We start from the raw sequence: 23,756 nt of genomic DNA, 5'->3' as shown, positions 1-23,756 counted from the left end.
TTTTGCAGCAGTGAAGATGGGAAATCTGCTATAGCGCCCTTACAACCGCAGTATTTATCTAGCAAAAGCAGCCCGGATAGGGACACTACTACCTAGGAACCCAGCTCCAAAGTTTGTTCTACATTACTATGTTGACAGCTGCTGCTTCTCTGACTTTCCAGAGTCGAAAGCTGTCTCTCTGACTTAGAAAGTGTGTGCACCCTTCCCCACCTGCACACCGCCGAGACTCATGTCCCAGTCATGCTCCTCCATTTACAAGCCTCACCTGGGTTATCCGAGGCAGGGCTGACATGCCTTTCCTTTTCCTTAAGGAAAGTCTACAGCTGGAACACAAAGCTAAACAGTTACCCACATCCCCAAAACAGCCTTGCTGCAAAGCACTTACAGTTTATATTTTCACTGAGCAGGAATTAAAGCAAAACATCACATGTCTGGTGATGCTTACACATGACAGATTTTTCTCCAAACAGGCCTCAAGAGCCTGTTTTTGCCAATGAGCAACAAAAATAAAGATTGTTTTCAGGAGATAGCAAAGTCCTAGAAATGGGAACCACGCACTGGAAAAGAGCATTATCTAGCTCCTCTTTAGAAGCATAATATTTCCGAGACAAGACAAGGCAATCAAGTCATTCTGTCAACTATGCTTAGTCTGTCTCAACCGGAAAAAAACTTGTTATCAGAGCAAGCCTCCTGACCACAGCTTCCAAATACAACTCTCCTTTAGGGCCTTGATTTTCACAACAAGCTGATTACATTCTAGCCGAGGGACAAAAACATGCCTCCCTCAGGCTCAAACCGAGCATCCAAGCCTCAGAAAAATTAATATTCTCTCCAGATTTCTCACCTCCTCCAGCCACACCCTCCCATGCCACAAGAGCAAATACACAACTTTATCCAAGCTAGCTCAGACGCCAGCCTTGCTTCTGTACTGTTTACCACGGAGTCCTAACGACCGAGGCAAGTAAATACATGACTGGCAAAAACAGGGACTAGAAAATTTCTTGCTTAATCCCAAATCAAAGGTCAGCTGCAGACATGACTTAAGAAATCCAGTAATATCTCCAGTATATCACAAAAGAGGTATTTACGTTGTTCTACAAAGAAAACTTGAGTGTGTGTTAATTGGACATTCATAGCTGCTTTCTTCTAAATCCAAGTTACTTCCAGCTGGCTTTACACAGTCAGGTAGCAGGGCTCACTGCTGAGGATGAACTTTCAGTTAACGGCAACATCTGAGATTTGGAATTTAAAAAAAAAACCAAAACCAAAACCAAAACCAACAAACCTATGCAATAATTTGGATGTTTGGTTTTTGGAACTTGGTAAATGGAAAGGGTGAAGTCTGTACATTCCCAAGACAAAAGGTTCACATTTATGCTCTCCAGCACAATGGCACATTGTGAGCCACTGCGAGTGCTCGTCTGCTGTCTGCTTAAGTTGTTATAATTAATGCAGAACCACCCTACAAGCTGTCTCGCAGGCGTACCACAAACTCAAATTAAAGTAGCTCACATAAGTCCATTCCGAGCAAGCTTTCCTGATTAAACAGACAGCCCTATTATTATCCGATTCCCTATTAAGTTGCACCAACTGTACAAACAATAGTCCCACACAATTCCGCAGCGCAGGAAGGCAGTAGCAGGATGCCCCACAGAGGGCCAGGCCTATCCCAAAGCCTGGCAGACAAAACAGTTCTAAGAGTCATTTTCAACATTAATATAATTTAAGATAAAGATCTTCACTCTTCTGTGATATTTAGATCAGTGGGGACTGGTGGATTAGCTGACTGCTCCTTGTGAAGCTCATTTAATTTCATGTTTTTAATTTGACTAATTTTAGCAAGAGCTGCATTATACTATCAGTGATCGTGTTAAATGGGAATTCCACATCCTTCCATCAGCTAGAAAGGGATGAAAGGCGGTGGGTCTGTACAAGATGCCAGCAGACACCCTAAAGCACCGGGTCGGCTAGGGGACAGCTAACACCAACAAACATCTCCTAACGTAAACGTGATGGGAAGACTTCATTGGCCTGATTTCGATACGCTGGTCACAATGTCACTTTTTACGTGATGCCTAGAAGATGACTGATTTTTAACCTGCTCAACCAAACGGTTGTAAGATGCAGCACATACTTCTCTTCCATTGCCTCCACAGGAGAGCTCCTAAAGCCCACGTGCCTTTTCCAACACGTTTAAGAGCGACAAAACCCGCTCTCCGCTGCCAATTTGACAGCCAGTTCAGGACTGCAGGGGCAATAGGATCATTTAAACACATGGGGGGAAGAAAGCCTGCGATTCTCCTGCCAGCAGCAGAACAGAACGTGGCAACTTGTCAAATCACATGGCTTTAAACACTGCCAAACTGGAGGGAGCCTGGCCCGACAGTCCTCGCACTCTCCAGGCAGGAGGAGCCAGCTGGAGAAACGCAGCAGCTCTGGAGGCTTTGGACCGGAGACGATCGGCTCGTAAGAGCCAGAACCAGTGTGAAGGGCTGGATGCCCCAGTGCCGTTTCCCAACACGCAGGGCCCCATGCAGTCCCGCACCAAAAATAGCGCGGAGCTCGCACACTGTATGCGCTCACCCCGCACCGCCAGCCACTTCCACTTCTTTCTGGCATGTCAGGAATCCGGTTTAAATGTCACACCTTCTGTCAAGGCAGGGCCAGAGAGCTGCAGCTAGGACATGAGACTTTTCCAACTTGCTAAATAATCCCCACGGTAGGTCAGGATGGGATTAAGACAGCAAGGGGAGAGTAGGGGTCAGTCAGCTCTCCAAATCTCTATCCTGACTTGATTTATGGAAAGCTCCTGGTAAAGACCAGGGAGATGAGAACAAGAATGAACGCACACCCTTGCCTACCTTAAAAAAAAAAAAAAAGCACCAAGGACAGTCAACTTATTCTACTTGTTCACATTAGGGTCCCAGAGCAGTTTTAAGCCACCTTGTTTCCCTAGCCAGGACAAACAACCCTTCAGTATACACATCCTTATTAGGTTAGAAATGTTTGCAGCATGAGGTTCAGAGAAAAGCCAGATAATTCACTCTCAAGGTTCGAGAGGAGACTTCAGCAAGCACTTGCTCCGGATTTTCAGGGCTTTCTACACACAAGGAGGTCTGTTCTGGGGGCAAGCTGCTTCAAGTCTCTACAAGAAGAGAGACAAGTCCCAAGCGACTGAGCCCCGGTGCTCTGCAGGGACATACCCTACACTGCTGCCAGTCCCTGCCTCCTCCGCTCCCCTTCCGCCCCAGCGCTGGAGAGGTTACACTTCCAAACCCCAAAAGCAGTGGAAATCCAGGCTGGAATTAAAGGCTGTCCTGAAGGACCACAGAGCAAACGAGCAGGCAGCTAAATTGGAAATGTTGCTTCAACAGCAAGGCCGGGATGCCTCCCTACAAACCCTATAGTTAGTGATACAGCACTCAGGAAATAAATACTATCTGGGTGAAAGAGAACTGGACAAGGTTGGCACAGTTAAAACTAAATGGGACCACGTGGGCTCTTAAAATTTTCCATGCTAAAAATAACCAGTAGCACATGCTCTGCCTTATAGGAGACATAAGGAGTTGACAAAAACCTAAAGAACTGGAGGCCCTACCATTAAGATTAAAATAAGAGAAATTACTGCAGAGAAACAGACATAGACTTACTTGATCTACATTTGGCGTAAGGCTTTTCTTTTTCCATTGAAAGTCCAACTGGCATAGGGTACTGCAGTATCTAAACCACAGCTTCTTTGCTTTTTCGTACAAAGATAAAGGAGGCAGACAGTCAGCCACAGAGGGACCACCCGCTGCTTCCTCTCTGGAGAGAGAGCCTCTCCAGAGTGAGGTTCAAACTGGAGAGCAAAGACAACTCCTACCCACTCAGGTTTGCATCAGAGGCTGACCTCAAGGGACACATCTGTGAAGTCACAGTGGCCTGCCATGTCACGGGGCTGCAAGCCCTTGCATCACGCACTCCTGATCACCAGGGTGTCAGTCGGCCACAAGACTTTGCAGCCTTTCCCGCACTCTTTTCCCAGGCCAGCCTGGTGTACCACCATCAAAACCACCATCACGCAGAGGTGAGAGCTGGCAAAACATGACTCAGTGGCTACAAACCTCCAAAGACAGGTAGGAGCCAGGCAAGCAAGATCTCAAACCGGATGGCGCTTATTTTAAAAAGAAGTGAACAGGTAAGTTTCTCTATACTTAAGTAATTAAAGTGCTCTGCAGCAATTTCTGCTTCCAACAGCAGCCAGCAGCACTGAAAGACAACAGCAGCAAGAGATACCCCTTAAGCAATACCGCCTTTTCCCAGCCCAGTTAACATGGGCTACAGAGCTCCAGAAACAGGCTCCTCTGAATTCAGAAAACTACTAATAAAGTCTCTCCACAACCTTAAAATATTTGAGAACCAACAGTCCTATTTGCAGCCGGATTAATTACAACATCAGTAAAAGGCTGAAAAAGCTGGTTGCTGTAGAGCAAAACAAGAGCTCTGGAACAAGAAACGCCACCAACACCGGACTGTCTTTTATCTCCAAGATAAAATCTCCTTTCAGTGTAATCAGCTTCACTGGTGTTCCCACAACAGCTCAGTCCCCTCCTTTGCAGCTGAAGCTGCTACACTGATGGCCCAGGCTTTGTTCGTATTTCATTTTACAGTCACGGCCAAACAGTGGCCCAGCACAGCTCCAGCAGTACCACTTCTGGGCCAAAGCAGGACTCAAAAGAGTTTCTATTTACACTGGAAAGCATGGGTTTACAATAAAAGTATCAACCTAGCCAAACTGTAGGGTTTTTTTTTACAGGTGTTTTGGAAATCACCAAGAAGCTCATATATATACAAACACCAACCACCAGCAACCCTCAGCACCTGCACTGCCTAAAGGATTAACGCAAGGCCCTGGGCTGATCACTCCTGCTATGCCATAAGTCACAGGTTACACTTTGTAACTAACATTAACCCTATCAGATTATCAAGCTCCTTACTGTACTTTATATCTTATTACCTTCCTGCTCCCATCGTTTCATTATTTATAGTTTCCTCAACCAAGCTAGAGGATTCACAGGGAGAGACACCATTACAGAGGAAGGCAAGATCAATTCTTCGCCGCTTTGCCAGAAAGGTATTTCAGGTACAGGAGCAAATTTCAGAAACTGCTTCTGTACCACTTTACCAATACCACCTTTACCTTTCGTGGCTATTCCTCAAGATACGGTGGAGGGTTGGTTTGTTGTTTTGTTTTTTGGGGGTGGTTTTTTTTCCAGTTTTGGAGTCTGCTCCAGAAACAGAGCCAGACCAAATGTTCTGCTTCTTCGAGCAAGCCAGGAGAGTTTAGCGCATAAGCCAGAGGCCACACAACCTTTCTATTATCACCCAGCTCCAAACTGCAGAGAAAGTCCTCTGATTCAGACTAACCCACTCTGTGCACAGGTATCCCTGACTGGGGAATGAACACTGCTTTTACAGCCAAGAGGCTAAGACACCAGTTGTTGCGATTCTTTCTTTCCTCCTTGACACACTTACCAGTCCAGATTCAACTCTTTTAAAAGCATTTTTCATAGAAGACTAAAGAGAATCAGTCCTCCACAGTACAGGCAAAGCAGCTTTTATTACCTTTATAATCTACCAACACATTACAAAAGTTTTCCCCAAATCCAGATTTTATTGTCTTTCATTCTTTCTGCATTTTCACCCAGGTTGGAGAATAGAACAAGTTACTTTCCAGAATTTCAGAAAAAATACATCCAATACTTAGTATTTTGTGTTTGCTTCTACACCAATGAAGCTAATGCAGCCCTTGCTATGGGCAATGCTAACGAGTGTAGTGTCCACTACCGGTGCAGCTTAAAAATTAAAATTTAAAAGCAGCCAGCTAAGTCAAATGTCTGGCACCTACATCAATTGCCACAAAACAGGCATGTACAGCACTCAGGAGCAGAGACTAAACTAACCAAAGGCTTCCAATATACTCTGCACATTAAAAAAACAACAACAACAACAACAACAAAAAAACAGACCTGAATTTTCAAGGAGACAGAACAGTGAGGTTTACATCACGACACACTGATACTGCTGCAAGAGACAGTGAGAAAAGAGGCAGCACTGAGACCAAACAGGTATCCGGAGAACAGCATCAAGAGCTGTTCACTGGGAGGTTTACTGTGCACAGCAACAAGACCTTGATAAGCAGCTTCTCAAAACAAAAGCTGGACTAGACTTAAACAGAAAAGCAAAAAGCAGTGTTGTTCAGTTGGAAGCCTTGAACCCAGGGCTTGGCTTGCTGAGAATAAGTTGCAGAAGCACACAGAGAGGAAGAATATCAAATATTTGTGAAAAAGGCACTCCACGTTCATCTGCGCCAGGAAGGAACAGCAAAGATTTCACTGAGAGTCATTTAGACTGAACGAGCAGAAAGATAACTTGTATGCATTAACAAGCTTGCAACAAGAAGTCACACAACATATTTGAGACCTAATCAGAGAGAGAGACAGGCTTCGCTTTGATCTGTGTTACAGTAGCACTGGCAAGCCCTGCCCAGGTTACACTAAGGGGCTGTTCTACACAGAAAGGCTTCCCCCAAAGACTGCAGGCTGCCTCCTCTCCTCAGCTTTGGCAGTCCTTTTTTTAAAAAGCCAAGCCGAGACACAGATCAAGTGACCTTCCTACAGTCACATCAGGTTGGAGGGAACACAAGGAATATAAAATAGGTACTCTTAGCTCAAGAGACAGGAGCCCATCCCCTTTACCAGGCAGCAAACAGAACACTACACTCCATTCAACTTGAACTACTTTAGGGGAGTGATGGGCAAGTTTCTTTCCTGCACCCCTGAACACCAAAAAATTCTTCCTAACCCTGCATTTCAACAAGAAGTGGAATACAAGTCCAAGCTCATAACAAAAGGGGCTCCTCTTTAAGGAAGGAAAAACTGCAAGGTCACAGCCTTAGGATTTATGGGGGTACACACTCCAGTCCTTGTCCCGGAGACTTCAAGTTTCCAATTCACAGATTTATCTCTATGCAAAGCTAATACTCCCAATACAAGAGGCACATGCAGACCATGAGCTTTTGCCAGGAACTGCTGCTATTTATACGCAGGGAGTCAAAATCAGCTATAGCACATGGTAAGTTTCTCATCCTCATTGCCAGGTGGCAGCAGAGGTCAAAGGCAATCAGGACCTCTTCAGGTCTACAAGCAGTGATTTGTTTGCTGAAGAAAGATTTTAAATGATCTTTTATGAAACATTCAACTCTGCTAATAGCAATGTATAGGGCCCATAAATTCAGAGACAGCTTCCAGCCAGGGTACAAAATGCAGGAACAGGAGAGTTAAACAGAATCCCTGTGGTGGACAATAAAAAACCCCACGGTAAACCAGCTGAAGACAGATCATTTGCAAAAGCAGCAAGTGACATGCAAACATATCACCTTCAGCAATCCTCATGAGAAGCAAACTCAACAGCTTTAATTTCCAGGAAATATTAAGCACCTGGTGAATAAAATAGCTTCTTCCAGGTACCTGAAAGTGGCTGCCCGAAGTTAATCAATCATCACTTCATAAAGTTTAACCAGCCATTTGCATTAAGAGTTCCACAGAAGCACTGTAGTTAGAAATCAGGATTTAAAAAAGGCTTGTCATTAGATCTGAAACATTAAACAATTAAAAGTCGTTAATGTTTTAATTAATGTTTTTTATTACTTCTAGATGTTGCTAAGGGCACATAGGATACCAGCCCTGATCTTACTACAGTCTCCCTAGACACTAGAAATACCTTAAATAATTTTTCCACATCAGTAAAGTGCATATGAAAGATGAGAGCCATAGAGAAGTGGGGTATGTTGCTTTTAAAGCATTATGCTCTTCAGATAACTCTCCTACTGGAAAAGCCTACTTGCTCCCAAATACCCCTGAAGTCAGCCTGCAATGTTTTCAAAATGAACACAAGAGTCTCACCATAGCAAATCGACTGCTTCCAGCTCTGAACAGCTTTGGCTGCAATCCTCAAACAAACAAACTCCTGTCACAGTTAACTCCCAAGAGAACCTGCAGGAACTGGGAACCTTATGTACCATGGTGGATCTGAACTGCAGGTAACTTGAGCTCACACCCTGGGTGGTGAGGGGAATTCCTGTTGCCTAATTTCAGGCATTATGGAGTGTCTAGGTTAAAGTCAAGGCTTTCTAGGCAGTTGATGATTTTCAGTATTAGTATCTCAAAGTATCTCCAGAGATCTTTAAGGAGGAATCTGGTTCCTGGGACAGGTATCTAAACTCAGTGTGACTAAGGAGAGCACACCTAAGAAGCAGCAACCAGAACACACAATAGCTGGGTTCCTGCAGCACCGTCCATTCGGACCCTCCAAACTGAACAACATGATTTGTCTCACGTCCGAGAGCAAACAGCCTGTAGCCCTGTTGTGCAAGATACGTTACAAACGTGATGAGATTCACCCGCCTAAACCCCCCAGCACGGTGTCCCATGAGAGCTTTTAAAAGTCCTTCAAGAGCTCAATGAATCATTGAAACAGAAGCTGAAAGACTGTCAGGTGAGTGGTACCAGGACAGCAGGCGATGCAATAAGAAGGTGGATTCTAGAAAGCTTTGAGCACAGCTCAAGTTCTACAGGCTTCTTGCTCCTCTTACCTTACAAAAAAGTTGCCACTTCCTTCAGTGCACTCAGCAGCACATGCAAGCAAACCAGTTCATCAAGAACTAAACTGTGCCATCGAGATACATGTAGTGAAGCTGTACTACTCTTTTTCAGAATCACAGGTACATGGACATTACTAGATGACAGGTACTGTAGCTCTGGCAGATGCCTGCACAGTATTTCACCCTTTACACAGGACGCTCATTAAAGAATGAGGAGGTTAAGTGACTTGAACTGGGTCACACAGTGACCCCCCAGCAGAGGAGCAAGCTCAGCTCAGTTGCTCTGACAGCTCTGGTCCACGTGCTACCGAGAAAAAGCCGTACCTCCCTCATGAGTCGTGCTGCTCTCCAGCACGTCATGCGCTCTTCCTCGGCTATACTGTGCACACACGCAGGGCTGTAACTCAGTAGATTCAAGTTAAGAACTTCTTCCAAGGTACATCCAGCTAACTTAGATAGGAAGAAGACTATAATGAGCTACAAGCTCTTTCACACCAGGTCTAGAGCTCAGAATCGCTTTGAAAGGGAACAGTGAGGTTAGCAACCGTCAAAAAAATGCCAACACGTTCTCTATTTTACTGCATCTTACAATGCTTCGGGAACTCCAGCTATTACAGACTAGAATGTAAATAGGAGTCCAAATCTGTCCCTTCATTTCATAAAACGTAACCAATTCACAAATATTGAATCTGGAAATACAGTGCTAAAAAATGTGAAAGGCTAACAACTTGTCAAACCAAAAAATGACTTTTCTGCAAAGCAAATACTTTAAGAATAGACCATCCATGTATCCTATTGACCATTAAATCTACATATCAATGTCCAACAGATGTAACAATACAATTCAAACTGTATGCCAAGTCTAAATTAACTAAGCTTTCACTTTCATACAAGCAAAATTCCTTGCATCCCCTGACTCTGGCCTTAGCCCCAGCTCCACACAGACTTCCAAATCCGCCCAAAATGAACCCATGGCGAGAAAACCACCTTTTCTCATGCTAACAACTCTATTGTAATAACATCTTCAGAGGCCATACTCCAGGTCTCAGGGAAAAGTAAACCACTGCAGCGCTTAATACCACAACAGCGCATTAACTCGTTCACACCCAGACAACCTTGCCAAACAAGGAGGAGTTTTCTCTCACATTTTCTTGATTTATATTTTCACAGCTGTCAGAGAGGAAAGCATGTAGGAAGCAAGTTATGTAAACCACGCCATTAGGCTGAAGTCCTCGGTGTGGATCACACCTCCTTCCCTCTCCCACCTCCCTGCACCCTTGCACAGAGAAAGCAGAGGGACTCGATTACAAAAGGTTACATTTTCAAAGATTAAACTGGTCACTATTTGCATTGCTAGCTGTGTTATAGTGCATGACACCGTACAACCAAAGGAGGAAATTCTCATTCTCACATTCTGCTGTCGGCAGCCTCACTGCTTTCAGCTTTGGTTTTCTTGTAAGACAGCAAGCACTGAGGCTCTGCTAGAGGTGTGCCTGGAGCAGAGACGGGGTTTGAGAATGTTACCGAAATCTCGGAATAAAAACTTATCAACACCAATTTAGTGTAGATAAGCAGACCCTTCTTTATTGACGGCTGGGTGCGCGGGCGAGTCCTCTCACGAACCACGCACACCTGTCACCAAAACAACACACCTTATATTGAACTTACTCATGCATATTCATAAGATTACAAAGACGTCATTTACATATTCATCAGATTTCCAGGAAATCATTTGCATATGTTAATGTCCATCACGCAGGCGCACTAAAGGTCTCTGGTGGTCTTCTAGAGTCCTCTGGTGGTCTTTCGTAGTCTTCCTCACTCGTCCGCTTCTTGACCTCTCAGGTGTTTCCAAGCAGCAAGCTGGTGTCCCTAACGGTTTCCTTAGCCTTTAAAACAAACACTACGAGACTACCAATCTTTGTCAAAACTTCTGTGGTTAAGTGATTTTGAACAATACTTAAATTCTTATGGTTACACATTATACGTTTTCTAAGCTCCTAAGTTCCTAAGGCTACATTTCAAACTTAACACTCCCATACTTACGCTTCACAATTTTCTACTTTTTAGTCAAACCAAACTCTTTCATAATCAGATTTTAACTTCTTTTATCTCGTTATCTAAGTTCTAAATGTTCCTACTAGATGATTTTAGCCAATTTCTCCGGCCTTGATACAGGGCTATACAGGGGATTTCACAGCAGATACTGGTTATTGGTTAAATATATAAAATGCAACATACATATAATTTTGCTAAAATATTAAAATTGAATATGATTAATTCTAACTAATAACAAATCAATGGCAAATCAGTAACATTTCCCCCCTTTGAAAGTGTTGAAAATTATTTCAATACTTTCACATCATCTACATGTCATTTATCTGCTACTATTTTGAGAGTCAGTATTTGTTTCGGCATATTCTGGTGGTGGACTACATTCTGGTGGAACAATTGGAATCTCTCTCATGATCATGCGATTGACTGCAATTCTATTGGTAAATTGTCTCTTCAGACAAGTATATAGTAGCATGATCATCAAAAAGACAATTAGTAACAGAAACAGAGTTTTGATTATAGACCATAACCAAGAGCTCAGATTCTATCCCAATCCACTAAAAATTTCTTCCTAGCCAATCTTCTGACATATTTTCTCAAATAGTTTTAGTTAATTTGAAATCATTTTAGAGTCCTCTACACAAATAGCCATATTTCAAGGTCGTAGCTAAAAGAAAAATTCTTTCGATTGCTGGGTCTTTATTACTACAATAATACATTTTTTTCCACATCTTTACCGAGATACTAAATTTTCTTTTTCCCATAATGAACTCCCCCTGTCATCTACTGATGGCCAGGCTGTATTAACTGATCCATCCCAAGTAAAGCACCGAGAAGTTTTGGCCATATATTGAAATTGAGACAATATGGTCATAGACCATACTGAACCCCAGCTAACTGTTTTTTCTGCTATGGTTTGATTGGTCTCACCACATTTTCATTCTATGACGCTCCGGCTTTCATTGCTTTTGACTCGTACATCATATGAACACCAACCCATAGGACTACCTACCGTAAACATGTCTCCTCTCATAGGACTACCTACCGTAAACATGTCTCCTATAGAGGAGGCTGGTATAAAATGATAATTTAATAATTTCAAGCAATCTTCTTCTCTGCCCATCTATTTCCATTGTTTTCTGATGATCTTTACCTGTTCAGACCATTTAGTCCCTGGCCTTTGTTTGCAATAGGTGGTTTTGTTTCTATGTTCCAGGGTAGTTAAATTCATAGTTAAAATTCCCCAAGGAATAGATTCCCCCACCGCTCTTGGTATCGGCAAACAAGCAGTAATTTGGGTAACATTTTGCAAGCTGGCAAATCTCTTAATCAATCTTAACATTACATTTTCTTCAGACGGTTTTTTTTTCAGGAATGCCAATCAGTTGTTCTGTTTCTACTTGTCTTTTGTTCCTAATCATCAAATCAGTCCGGGTTTCCACCATCGTTATCTGCCGAGCTAATATAAAGAGAACAACCACAAACAGATACAAAAAAATTAGACATGTTTCAGAGTCAGTTTTAAAGTCTTTGGATCACGGCTAATAATCTTCCATGGAGTAGGTGCCTTCTTCACTCGGGTGTAGTGTATCCAAGCATCCGATTCTGCAATTTTAATAGCCGTAAAGGTGGTTAACAGTATCTGGAAGGGTCCTTTCCAACGTTCCTGCAGGGGTTCGGAAGTCCACGTTTTCACATAGACAGAGTCTCCTGGTTGAAAGTCATGCACCGGAACTTCCAGGGGTAATGGTCTATTTCACACCACTGCTCTCTGAACTGCAGTCAAAGTTTTTCCTAAGGAAAGCAAATAGTTATACACATCCTGTTTTCCTTTTACATGCATGTTCGGGTTTGGTTCTGGAGATTCATAAGGTTTCCCATACAATAATTCATAAGGACTGACTGAGGTTCCACTCTTTGGCTGTACTCTGATTCGCAATAATGCCAATGGAAGCGCTTGAGGCCATTTTAAATTAGTCTCTTGACAAACTTTACTTATCTGCCTTTTTAAGGTTTAATTCCTTTTTTTTCTACTTTTCCACTGGATTGTGGCTTCCATGGGGTATGCAAATCCCATGTGATACCCAGAATTTTGCTAACATTTTGGACTACTTCTGCAACAAAGTGTGGACCTCTGTCAGAAGAAATTCCAATAGGAACTCCAAACCTTGGAATTACTTCTCATAGTAACCACTTTACTACTTCCTTTGCTTGTGTAGAACGACAGGGAAAAGCTTCTGGCCATCCTGAAAAAGTATCAACCCCCACCAGGATGTACCGATACCCATTTTGCCTAGGTAGTTCTGAAAAATCTACTTGCCAATAATCTCCAGGCTCTGTACCAGATTTTATTCGACTCATTTGAACCTTTTTCCTGATCACTGGATTGTTTTTCAAACATACTTCACATTTTGCAGTTATTATTTTAGCTATTCCTAACATTCTGAGGGATACCACTGGTTTTTGTAAGGAAGTTACTAAGGCCTCTGCTCCCCAGTGACACTCCTGATGCTTTGTCTGAATTATTTCTCTCATCAAAAAGGGTGGAACTACTACCTGTCCTTTAGGTGTTACCCACCATCCGGCTAGGTTTTTCTTAGCATTTAATACTTGACCTAGCCTATCATCCTCCTCTGAGTATTTTGGTTCTTCCTTAGGGAGAGTTACTGTTTTGGAGGGAATTAATGCCATTTGCAATGCTCGTCCCTTTGCTACCTTTCTTGCCGTTCGGTCGGCTAAATTATTTCCAGCCATTTCCTTTATGTTTCCAATTTGATGTGCTTTACAGTGCATGATTGCTACCTGATCTGGTTTCTGAACTGCTTGTAATAATTGTAAAATTTCATCTTGGTGTTTAATATTTGATCCCTGGGAGGACAATAATCCTCTTTCTTTCCACAATGCTGCATGGACATGTACCACTCCAAAAGCATACTTTCAATCTGTCCAGATATTTGCTTTCTTCTTCTCACTTAGTTCTAAAGCTCAAATCAAAGCAATAAGTTCCGCTTTCTGAGCTGAGGTGGTACTTGGCAATGCTTCTGCTTCTATAACTGTGGTGTCTGTTGTTACCGCATACCCAGCGTATCGGACTCCTTGCTCCACAAAGCTGCTGCCATTCGCATACAGTTCCCAGTCCGGTCGCTCCAATGGTACATCCTTCAAATCTTCACGACTGGAATAAACATACTCAATAGCAGCCAGGCAATCATGTTCCAATTGTCCTTCTTCCTGTATGGAACTTAAAAACACAGCTGGATTTGCCAGGTTAGTTGTTTTTAAAATTACATCATCTTGTTGAGTTAATATTACCTGGTACTTCATCATTCTGCTCGGAGATAGCCAGTGTCCCCCCTTTTGTTCTAGAACAGTTTTCACCATGTGTGGGACATAGACTGTTATTGTTTTTCCCAAAGTCAATTTCCGAGCTTCTTGTATGATCATTACTGTAGCAGCTACTGCTCGAAGACAATTTGGCCACCCTTTACTCACTGTGTCCAGTTGTTTGGAGAAGTAACCGACTGGTCGTTTCCAGCTTCCCATCTTCTGGGTTAACACACCAAGTGCCAGGCTTTGCCTTTCATGGACGAACAACTGAAAATCTTTAGTTAAATCAGGGAGGCCTAAGGCAGGTGCAGACATTAAAGCGCGTTTTAACTCTGTAAAGGCCCTTTGCTGTTCTAGACCCCACACAAAAGAAGAGTTCTTTTGGGCCTCATATAACGGTTTAGCTATTAGACCGTAGTTCAAAATCCAAAGGTGACACCACCCCGCCATTCCCAAAAATGCTCTGAGTTCATGGATATTTTTCGGTTCAGGTGTACTGCAAATAGTTTCTTTGCGATCTTTTCTCAGTTGTCGCTGTCCTTTTGAAATCTCAAAGCCCAGATATATTACAGTCTGACAAGCTATTTGGGCTTTCTTCCTGGATACCTTATACCCAGTTAGTCCTAGAAAGTTCAAAAGGTCAGTGGTTACCTGTATGCAGGTGAATCTTTCTTCTGTAGCAATCAATATGTCATCCACATATTGTAGAAGTAAATGTTCAGGCCTTGGTTTTCCTGTTTCCAGATTTCAAGCTCCTTTGCCAGCTGGTTTCCGAAAATTGTCGGGCTGTTCTTAAATCCTTGGGGTAGTCTTGTCCATGTCAGCTACATTTTTTGTCCAGTTTGTGGATTTTCCCACTCAAAAGCAAACAGCTTTCTGCTTTCCTTTTCCAAGGGTATACAAAAGAAAGCATCTTTCAAATCAAGCACTGTAAACCACTAATGAGTCTCCTTTAATGCTGTTAACAATGTGTAAGGATTTGGAACCACAGGATATATGTTCTTGGTTATTTGATTCACTGCTCTTAAATCTTGCACTAACCTATATTCACCTGAGGGTTTTCTAACTGGTAGAATAGGAGTATTATATTCAGATTCACATTCTTCCAAAATTTTATACTCTAAAAATTTATCAATCAATTTCTTCAATTCCTGCCTAACTTCTGGTTTGATTGGATATTGCTTAACTTTTACCGTTCCTGCACCTTCTTTTAAATCTATTTTCACAGGTGCTGCTAATTTTGATTTACCAGGAATATTTGTTTCCCATACTGTAGGGATCACTGCAGCATCCACCTCTGGTGGAATTTCCTGCTCTTCCACCTTTTCTTGTGTCATCAGGATTTCTCCTGTTTTTGACTCAGGTATTTTTAAAAAAATTCCCCATCCTCAAAAGCAATTTGTGCATTTAGTTTGGATAACAAATCCCTTCCTAACAAGGGTATCGGGCATTCTGGTACATACAAAATTCATGTGTAATTATTTTGTTTCCAAATTTCAAATCCAGGGGTTGCAGGAATGGTCTGTTTTCCTCCCTCCCTGTGGCTCCTACTATGTTTGCTGTTTTCGTTCCAATTTTTCCTTTACAAGTATTTAATACCGAGAATGTCGCTCCTGTATCTACTAGAAATTTAACTTCTTTTTCTCCCAGCTTAATTACAACCAGAGGCTCAGCTGGGTTCCCCTCTGGTCCCCTTCATTCATCCAAAACCATCATTCTGGCTACCTCTTTCTGAATGTTTCCTTTGAACACTGCTCGTTCTTAGGACAATCTCTTTTCCAATGTCCTTCCTCCCTACACAAAGCACACTGATTCACTCCTAAGGGGGTGTTAAAGTTCCGATTGCCAGAGTTCATAAATCCTCCCCGTCCATAAGCACCTCGTCTTCTGCCTCTACCTCGTCCTCTGCCTGCTGTTTCTGTCATCACAGCCAATAATCTATTTTCTCTGTTTCTCCTTTCCTCTTTTTCTCTGTTGTTATATACTTTCCACGCTGCTTCCAACATTTTATTTAGGCTCCTTGAATCCTCTCCTTCTAGCTTCTGAAGTTTCTTTCTAATATCTGGTGCCGACTGCCCCATAAAAATCAAAGCCAGCTGTATCTGAGCCGCCTCTGTTTCTACTCTTAAATCAGTATATTTTCTAGCAGCTTCCTTCAATCTTTCCAGAAACACTGAGGGAGATTCATTCTTATCTTGTCTCACCTCGTATAATTTAGACCAATTCAAAGATTTAGGCATAGCATGTTTAACTCCATATAAAATCCATTTCTGATATTGACTCAGCCTTTCTCTATGTTCCACGTTATTTGGATCCCACTGCGGATCCCCAGACGGAAAATTCTGCTCTAATGTTCCACCTGTTGTCCCACTCAATACAGCCACTTCTGCCTGTGCTTTGCCGGTCTTTAATACCATCTGCTTCTCTGTGTCATCCAGCAAATTATCCAGAATCACCTGTAAATCACTCCAGTCTGGATTCTGTGTTTTAATTATAGTATCCACCACTCTGCCTACCCTCTCCGGATCTTCTCTATACACTCCAGCTGCCTGTTTCCAAGCCATCAAGTCCATAACTGAAAAGGGCACTTTTACATACACCGGCCCATCATTACCCACTCCCTGTCGCAGGGGAGCTACTGTTTGTGCTCGCTGCTGCCACAGGAGAGCCACTGTTTGTGCTCGCTGCTGCTGCAGGGGAGCTACCATTTGTACTTGTTGTCGGGTCCTTCGCGAAACGGGGGTATGAATTACAACCTTAGACGGCTCTTCCTCCACATCCTCTAGTCCACTGCTATCTGGCGCTTCAATCTGTTCCCCATACCCTGCATCCCAATTCCTTCCTCTCCCAGGAGGAGAAATATCCAGTTCTGGCCCCTCATCCTCTTTGGGAGCAGTGGGAACAGTTATTTTCTTTAAACACTCCTTTCCAGTATCACATGCCAGACAGCATTTCTTCCCTTTCTTATTATCAGAAGTCACAGCCATCACCAAATTGTCTCTACTAGTTAGCTTACATTCATCCTGTCAATCCCGTCTCTGTCTTAAGTAAAAGAATAAATCCACATATGGTACTTCACTCCATTTCCCTTCTCTTCTACAAAACAACATTAACTGCAGAATGGTGTTATAATTCAGTGTCCCATTCACGGGCCACCTTTCCTGATCCTCCAATGTATACAGAGGCCACTAATGATTACAGTATCCAATCATTTGATTTTTTACGTAAATCATCATGCAATTCACCCCAATGTGCCAACAAACATCCCAATGGAGATGTTTTCGGTATCTTTCCATCAGTGGACAAATTTCCCATACTCTTACTCTTAAATAATTTGGCAAATGCCATTATGTTTATACCCAATACCAAATATCTATTAAATATATATATAATCAAATGCCAAGCATCAAATACAAAGTTTCAAATACCAAATGCATATATCAAACACCAGATATCAAATGTATACAAATAACAATTGTTGCCAGGTAATGGAGTCCACCTACTCGTCTAGGGCACGGGCTGAGCCAACTTCCCTAGGCAAGAGTCATAACCAATATCCCCTGGCAAGATTTATCAGCAGGATAACAAAATATTCAAATATTCACTTTAAATGTTATAACAAAATCACTATACAATATGATATATAATCACTTACAACACTCACACTCACACTTTTCACTCTGACCCAAAATGCTTCCAAATACACAATATATCTCACAAAGGTACACATACACTCTTAAAATTCTTTTTTTTTTTTTTTTTTTTTTTTTTTTAATTGGGACTCAAACCCACTCCCAAAATGCTTTTGAAGCTGGGACTCTAACCCAGAATCTTCAAAAGTTGTGGGACTCTAACCCACTCCCAAAATGCTTTTGAAGCTGGGACTCTAACCCAGAATCTTCAAAAGTTGTGGGACTCTAACCCACTCCCAAAATGCTTTTGAAGCTGGGACTCTAACCCAGAATCTTCAAAAGTTGTGGGACTCTAACCCACTCCCAAATTGTCCAACCCAGCAATAGCTTTCGCTTATGTCTTACGGGCAGACGCCTAGGCTTCCACTTTCTTCAGGATCCTTCAGTCCAACCCTGCGCAGCTTTCGCCGCGTCTGACAGGCAGACTATACCGGTGGGACTCTAACCCACTCGGGGGGACTCTAACCCCAAACAATACCGGTGGGACTCTAACCCACTCGGGGGGGACTCTAACCCCACTTAGTGGGACTCTAACCCACTCGGATAGCTATCCTTAATATTTCAAAGAAAAGAAGTGTCTTACCAAAATCCAGGGGACGTCGCAAAGAGCCTTATGGATCGGGGATCGATGGGTATCCCCGAGAAATCCTCGGTGCCGGCAGGAACCGATCAAGTCCCCGACTCCTCCGGTCTCTCTCAGCGAGGTCCCATCTGGGTCGCCAAAAACTGTTACCGAAATCTCGGAATAAAAACTTATCAACACCAATTTAGTGTAGATAAGCAGACACTTCTTTATTGACGGCCGGGTGCGCGGGCGAGTCCTCTCACGAACCACGCACACCTGTCACCAAAACAACACACCTTATATTGAACTTACTCATGCATATTCATAAGATTACAAAGACATCATTTACATATTCATCAGATTTCCAGGAAATCATTTGCATATGTTAATGTCCATCACGCAGGCGCACTAAAGGTCTCTGGTGGTCTTCTAGAGTCCTCTGGTGGTCTTTCGTAGTCTTCCTCACTCGTCCGCTTCTTGACCTCTCAGGTGTTTCCAAGCAGCAAGCTGGTGTCCCTAACGGTTTCCTTAGCCTTTAAAACAAACACTACAAGACTACCAATCTTTGTCAAAACTTCTGTGGTTAAATGATTTTGAACAATACTTAAATTCTTATGGTTACACATTATACAGTTCCTAAGCTCCTAAGTTTCTAAGGCTACACTTCAAACTCAACACTCCCATACTTACGCTTCACAATCTTCTACTTTTTAGTCAAACCAAACTCTTTTATAATCAGATTTTAATTTTCTTTTATCTTGTTATCTAAGTCCTAAATGTTCCTACTAGATGATCTTAGCCAATTTCTCCGGCCTTGGTACAGGGCTATATAGGGGATTTCACAGCAGGTACTGGTTGGGGTTAAATGTATAAAATACAACATACATATGATTTTGCTAAAATATTAAAATTAAATATGATTAATTCTAACTAATAACAAATCAGTGACCAATTGGTAACAAGGTGACTGCAAAAGTGAGATCTGGTAAATAATTGAAGTTTGATTTCACCGGAACTCTGATTGTTAAAGTCGCTTTCCTTCACCGTTTTTTTTTAAATGATGGCTGCATCAGCCGGACGGATGGCACTGTCGAGGGTCTGCAGCTGAGCACCCCCGGTGCTGCTCCAAGCTTGGATGTCTCATCTCTCCAAGGAAGCTGCACCCAGGAGCACTCTGCTACCTGCTCTTCCAGACCCGGCGTTTCTCATTGAAACTGAGATGACCCGTCGCGTTGAGCCGCGTGCAAGTAATTTCTATAGGATTGGCTTAACATGCAGTAGCGCCGTCTGTCTGCCTGCGCACGGTTGGCTTCCACCGCTGGTCAATGGGAGTCCCTGCTGACAACTAAAAATGGAATTGAATGGAAGGGAATTGCAAGTCAAAAGGGCCCTGTAATAATTTTAGAGTGCCTGAGGCACCACGCTGAAGCCCTGGCATTATAAATAAGGGTAATGTACTAGAGACTGAATTGCAATCAAAGCAGCTGTAAGAACGTGGAGTGTGCGCTGAGCTTCTTTAAGGTGCGTGGAGTTAGATTATGATCTGTAGGCAGTGCAGGCAAATCAATATTTGCTCACGGACGTATGTAGGGACTCTAAAGCCTGTGATTAGAAAGGCTGAAGGGATGTGGGGAATGTGAGATGAAGGCTCCAGAGCCAGGAGTGAGAGAGCTGTATTGGAGCAGCCCGACCCTCTGGTTGTCTCAAAGTGTTTCCAGGGGCTGAACGGTGGAAGGGGCTGACTCTGTCCTCCCGGCTCACCGCGTCTCATCTCCTGGACCGTCTGTGTGATGATGCAGTCTGCTGACCTCTTGCTGCATTTCACGGTAATGTTTAAAAAAAACCAAACCAACCGCTGTTTATGAATAAGGTTGGTGGGAGGATGGGAAGAATCCGAATGTCCTGGGTGAGCTCACTGTTCCTGACATAAACTGGAGTAAATCCAGTACTGTCAGTGGGCCCGTGAGTGTTAACAGCAGCTCATGGCAAATTGCACGGGCTGCCCCAGAAGGGCTGGAGCTGAGTCGGAGGGTCAGGCAGGGGAAGCGTAAGGGTTGGCCTTGGTGCCTGCCGAAGCTGGGCAGATGCTGTGGGCCACCCTTGGGACAGCTGGTACAATGGCACGGCTTGAATAGCTCGATGGTGAGGCGTGATGGCAGGGAGGAGAGCGAGCGCTTCTTGAGTTGGGACTCACTGTCTGATTTCAAGTGCTGGTGGCTGAATTTACCAGCTCAGTGCATTTATTCCCTTATAACCCTCTCAGCCACCATGGGCTGCGTGTGTCCTGCTTTGTGCCATGTGCAGGATGACAATCCCTTTTTCTGCAAAGGTGAATGGGCTTGGGAAGAACACCAGTTAAAGGGTGCCACGTACTGCTGCATTTTGGGTGCAGACATACCCACAAATCTTGCTCCCACCAAAGTGCATCCTGCAGGGAGAGTTTTGCTGGTAAATGGGTGTAAATGGGTGCAGGCAGACAAGGGGAGGAGGGTCCCTGCCTGGCCCCCAGCTCCCTCCCTCGCCATTCTTGGGGTGATTTGGGCTTAATTTGCTGTGTCGGTGAGGCAAAGCTGGGCTGCGGGGCTGAGGTCAGTGGGACCCGAGGAAGGCTGTGATGGTCTTGAGGCTTTGAAGGGCTTTGCAGCGAGCCCTGTCCCCGCTGGAGGGGACGCTGGTGGGGTTCAAGACGAAGGCCTTGCAGCCCTTGTTGTCGTGTGTGTCCGTGTCCCCCCCGGCCCCCAAGGTCTCTCCTTGTCCCAGGGGCTGCGTGCTGCTTTCTGCGTGGGGCTGTGTCCGTGAGTCCTGCAGGGACCTGTCTGTCCTGGCTTCCCCACCGAAGGGCTGCTTCCCCTGGGGCAGGGGACAGGGGAGTCGTTCCTGTTCCTGTTCCCCCTCCCACCATTGCTGCCCCGCTGGTGGTGACTCAGGCCTGGGGGTGGCTGGGTTCCCCTCGGGGCTCGCCGGCTCGGATCTGGGGCTCGGCGGGGCTTTTGCACCTCTTGGGGGCTGTTTCCCGGTGCCCCCTGCGCTCCCTCCCCATCCCACATAGGCACGGAGTGGTTCTGCAGAAAGAGCTTTTAATGGAAAAGACAACAGAAAAGGTCCCAACAAAGCTGCTCTAAACCCTCCCTACCCCCCACCCGCCTCCCACCCACCCCCTCAACCCCCCCCAACCAATCCACCCCCCTCCCCTCCCACCCCCCAGTCCCCCCATCTCCATCTCACCCCTGTCTGATCCCCCCCTCCCCCCTCCCACTCCCCCCATCTCCATCTCGCCCCCGTCTGATCCCCCCTCACACCCCCATGTCGTCTGCCAGAGCCCTGCGCTTGCTGGGTGGCATTGGCAAGGAGCTCTGCGCCTGCCTCTTCCTCGGCTGCTCTGCCGCGGCAGACGGGGATGGTGGCAGGTCCATCCCCGCATCCCCCCGTGGCTCCCGGGGCTCCATCCCGACGCTGTGGAATATGTCGAGGCTCAGCGCGGTGTCGCTGAGCTCGGGGATGCGGGAGTCGAGGGTGAGCAGCTCATCCGGCAGCGACCAGGGGCTGAAGTCCCAGTCGGGGGTGGCTGCGCCGGTGCCCTCGGTGTCCCCAGGCACGGGGCTGCTGCTGGGACCGTCCCGGCTGGCCCCCACCGTGTCCAGGGAGCACCCAAGGAGCCCGAGGGCCTCTTCAAGAAGCTCCCCGTCAGGCACCGCGAGGTGTTCTGCGATGTCCCCCAGGGCTTGGGCGTGAGGGGCAGCGCAGGGGCTGGGGGGGACGTCGCTGACCGGGGGGACGTCGCTGCCCAGGGGTGCCCCCGCAGGGGTGGCCGTGCCGGTGGCGTCGATCTTCTCCGACTGCCCCTCGATGTGCTGGTTGCCGGGGCTGCATGTCGGCAGCACTGGGCAGGCTGGGGCCACCCCTGTCCCCTCTCCGCTGGTGCCCCTGGGGTGCCCAGGCACGGGGCTGCTGCTGGGACCACCCTGGCTGGCCCCACCCTGGCTGGCCCCCACTGCGTCCGTGGAGCACCCGAAGAGTCTGAGGGCCTCCTGCAGAAGCATCTCCTCAGACACTTCGAGATCTCCTGCAGTGTCCCCAAGGTCTTGGTTGGGGGGGGCAGCGGAGGGTCTGGGGGGGACGTCGCTGCCCAGGGGGACGTCACTGCCCGGGGGTGCCCCTGCAGGGGTGGCCATGCTGGAGGTGTCCATCATCAGCAACTGCCCCTGGATGTGCCGGTAGGTGGGCATGGGCATCGGCAGCGCCGTAGGGGCCGGGGCCACCGCTCTTGCCTGATGTTGGTAGGGGGCAAGGTACTGTGGCTGGCCCTGGGGGGTCCCCGGGGCTGCTCCGCAGCCCCAGGGCCCCCCCAGGGCAGCCCCTGGCAGGGAAGCGGTGCCTTGGCCGAGCATGGCACCGGCCGGTGGAGGCAGGTCGGTGACTGTCCACTGGATGTGGAACACCCGGGGGTCGAAGAGGCAGCCACACGGAGCCATCTGCAGACCTGTGTGGGTGAGAGGGAGCCGTGCTGGGCTGGGGGAACTCTCCGGGGGCACCCACCGAGCCATCCCCCACGGCCGACATCCCCCAGCTCTGCGCCAGGCGCGTGGGGAGCTGCTGTGCCGGTGGGACGGGGTTGCACTTTGGGGAGGAGACTCCCTTCTAGGAGGTGAAACGGGAGAGAAATTCCCAGAGATATTTGGGAAGTTCTCTGCAGATTGGCCTGAGTGGGCACGCGTCACCCAGGCGAGGGCAAGGGTGCTCCCGCGGGCTTGCTGAACGCCCGTGCGAAAACGGCGGGGGGGACGGGTGTGACGGGGATGGCGAAGGTGCCAGAGCAGACTGGGGTGCCATACCTGCTGGTGGTGCCTGGGGGGCCTGGGGTGCCACCGCTGGCAGGGGTGCCCAGGCTGCAGGGAAGGGCTGCTCCTGCCCGGGCAGATGGTACAGGTTGGCTGAGCCTACGAGAGAGAGAGAGGAGCCATGGCCGGCGGTGAGCTGCGCTCTTGCCCCCAAGAGCGTCCCCGGGCTCAGGGCCGGTCCCTACCTCGAGGGTAGAAGGTTTCGGGGAGTACAAAAGTCTGAAAACGCTGGGGCGCCGGGGGGCCCCAGGGCCCACGCGGTGGGAGCTGCCGTGGTGGCTGCGCCATGGTCCCTTCCGGCTGTTGGCTACTAAGGACTCTTTGGCGTCTCCCGGGAAGGAACGCGGGGGCTCCCTGTGTTCCGCGCCCCCCCCCTCCCCCCCAAGAGCCTCCCCAGCTCCTCCTGGGGAGGGAAAGGGTTAAGGGAGGCTGGGGTGCCCCCGGGGCCTACAGGTGGCTCTCAGGGGCTGCGGGTGCCAATACTCTTGGCTTTCAACAGTGTTTTCCTGGTGGGGGAAAAAGAACAAGTTGATTCGGCCTAGCCGAGAGGGGACCAAGCCGAGGCCTCCTTTTGGCAGATGGCAAACGCATTTGTGAGTATTGGCCGTGCTTCTGTTGGCTGCATTGGCTGGAGTGAC

The 23,756-nt window shown here is 46.3% G+C and overlaps 1 pseudogene; it reads right to left on the bottom strand.

The window, feature by feature from the left end:
- Positions 1-12,194: 12,194 nt before the first annotated feature.
- Positions 12,195-23,406, bottom strand: LOC142027874 (uncharacterized; annotated as a pseudogene).
- Positions 23,407-23,756: the final 350 nt, after the last annotated feature.

This window comes from Buteo buteo, unplaced genomic scaffold (assembly GCF_964188355.1).
Source record: "Buteo buteo unplaced genomic scaffold, bButBut1.hap1.1 HAP1_SCAFFOLD_76, whole genome shotgun sequence".
NCBI classification, from domain to species: Eukaryota; Metazoa; Chordata; class Aves; order Accipitriformes; family Accipitridae; genus Buteo; species Buteo buteo.
Note: the sequence above shows the minus strand (reverse complement) of the source record. Positions and strands in the feature narration are given on the sequence as shown.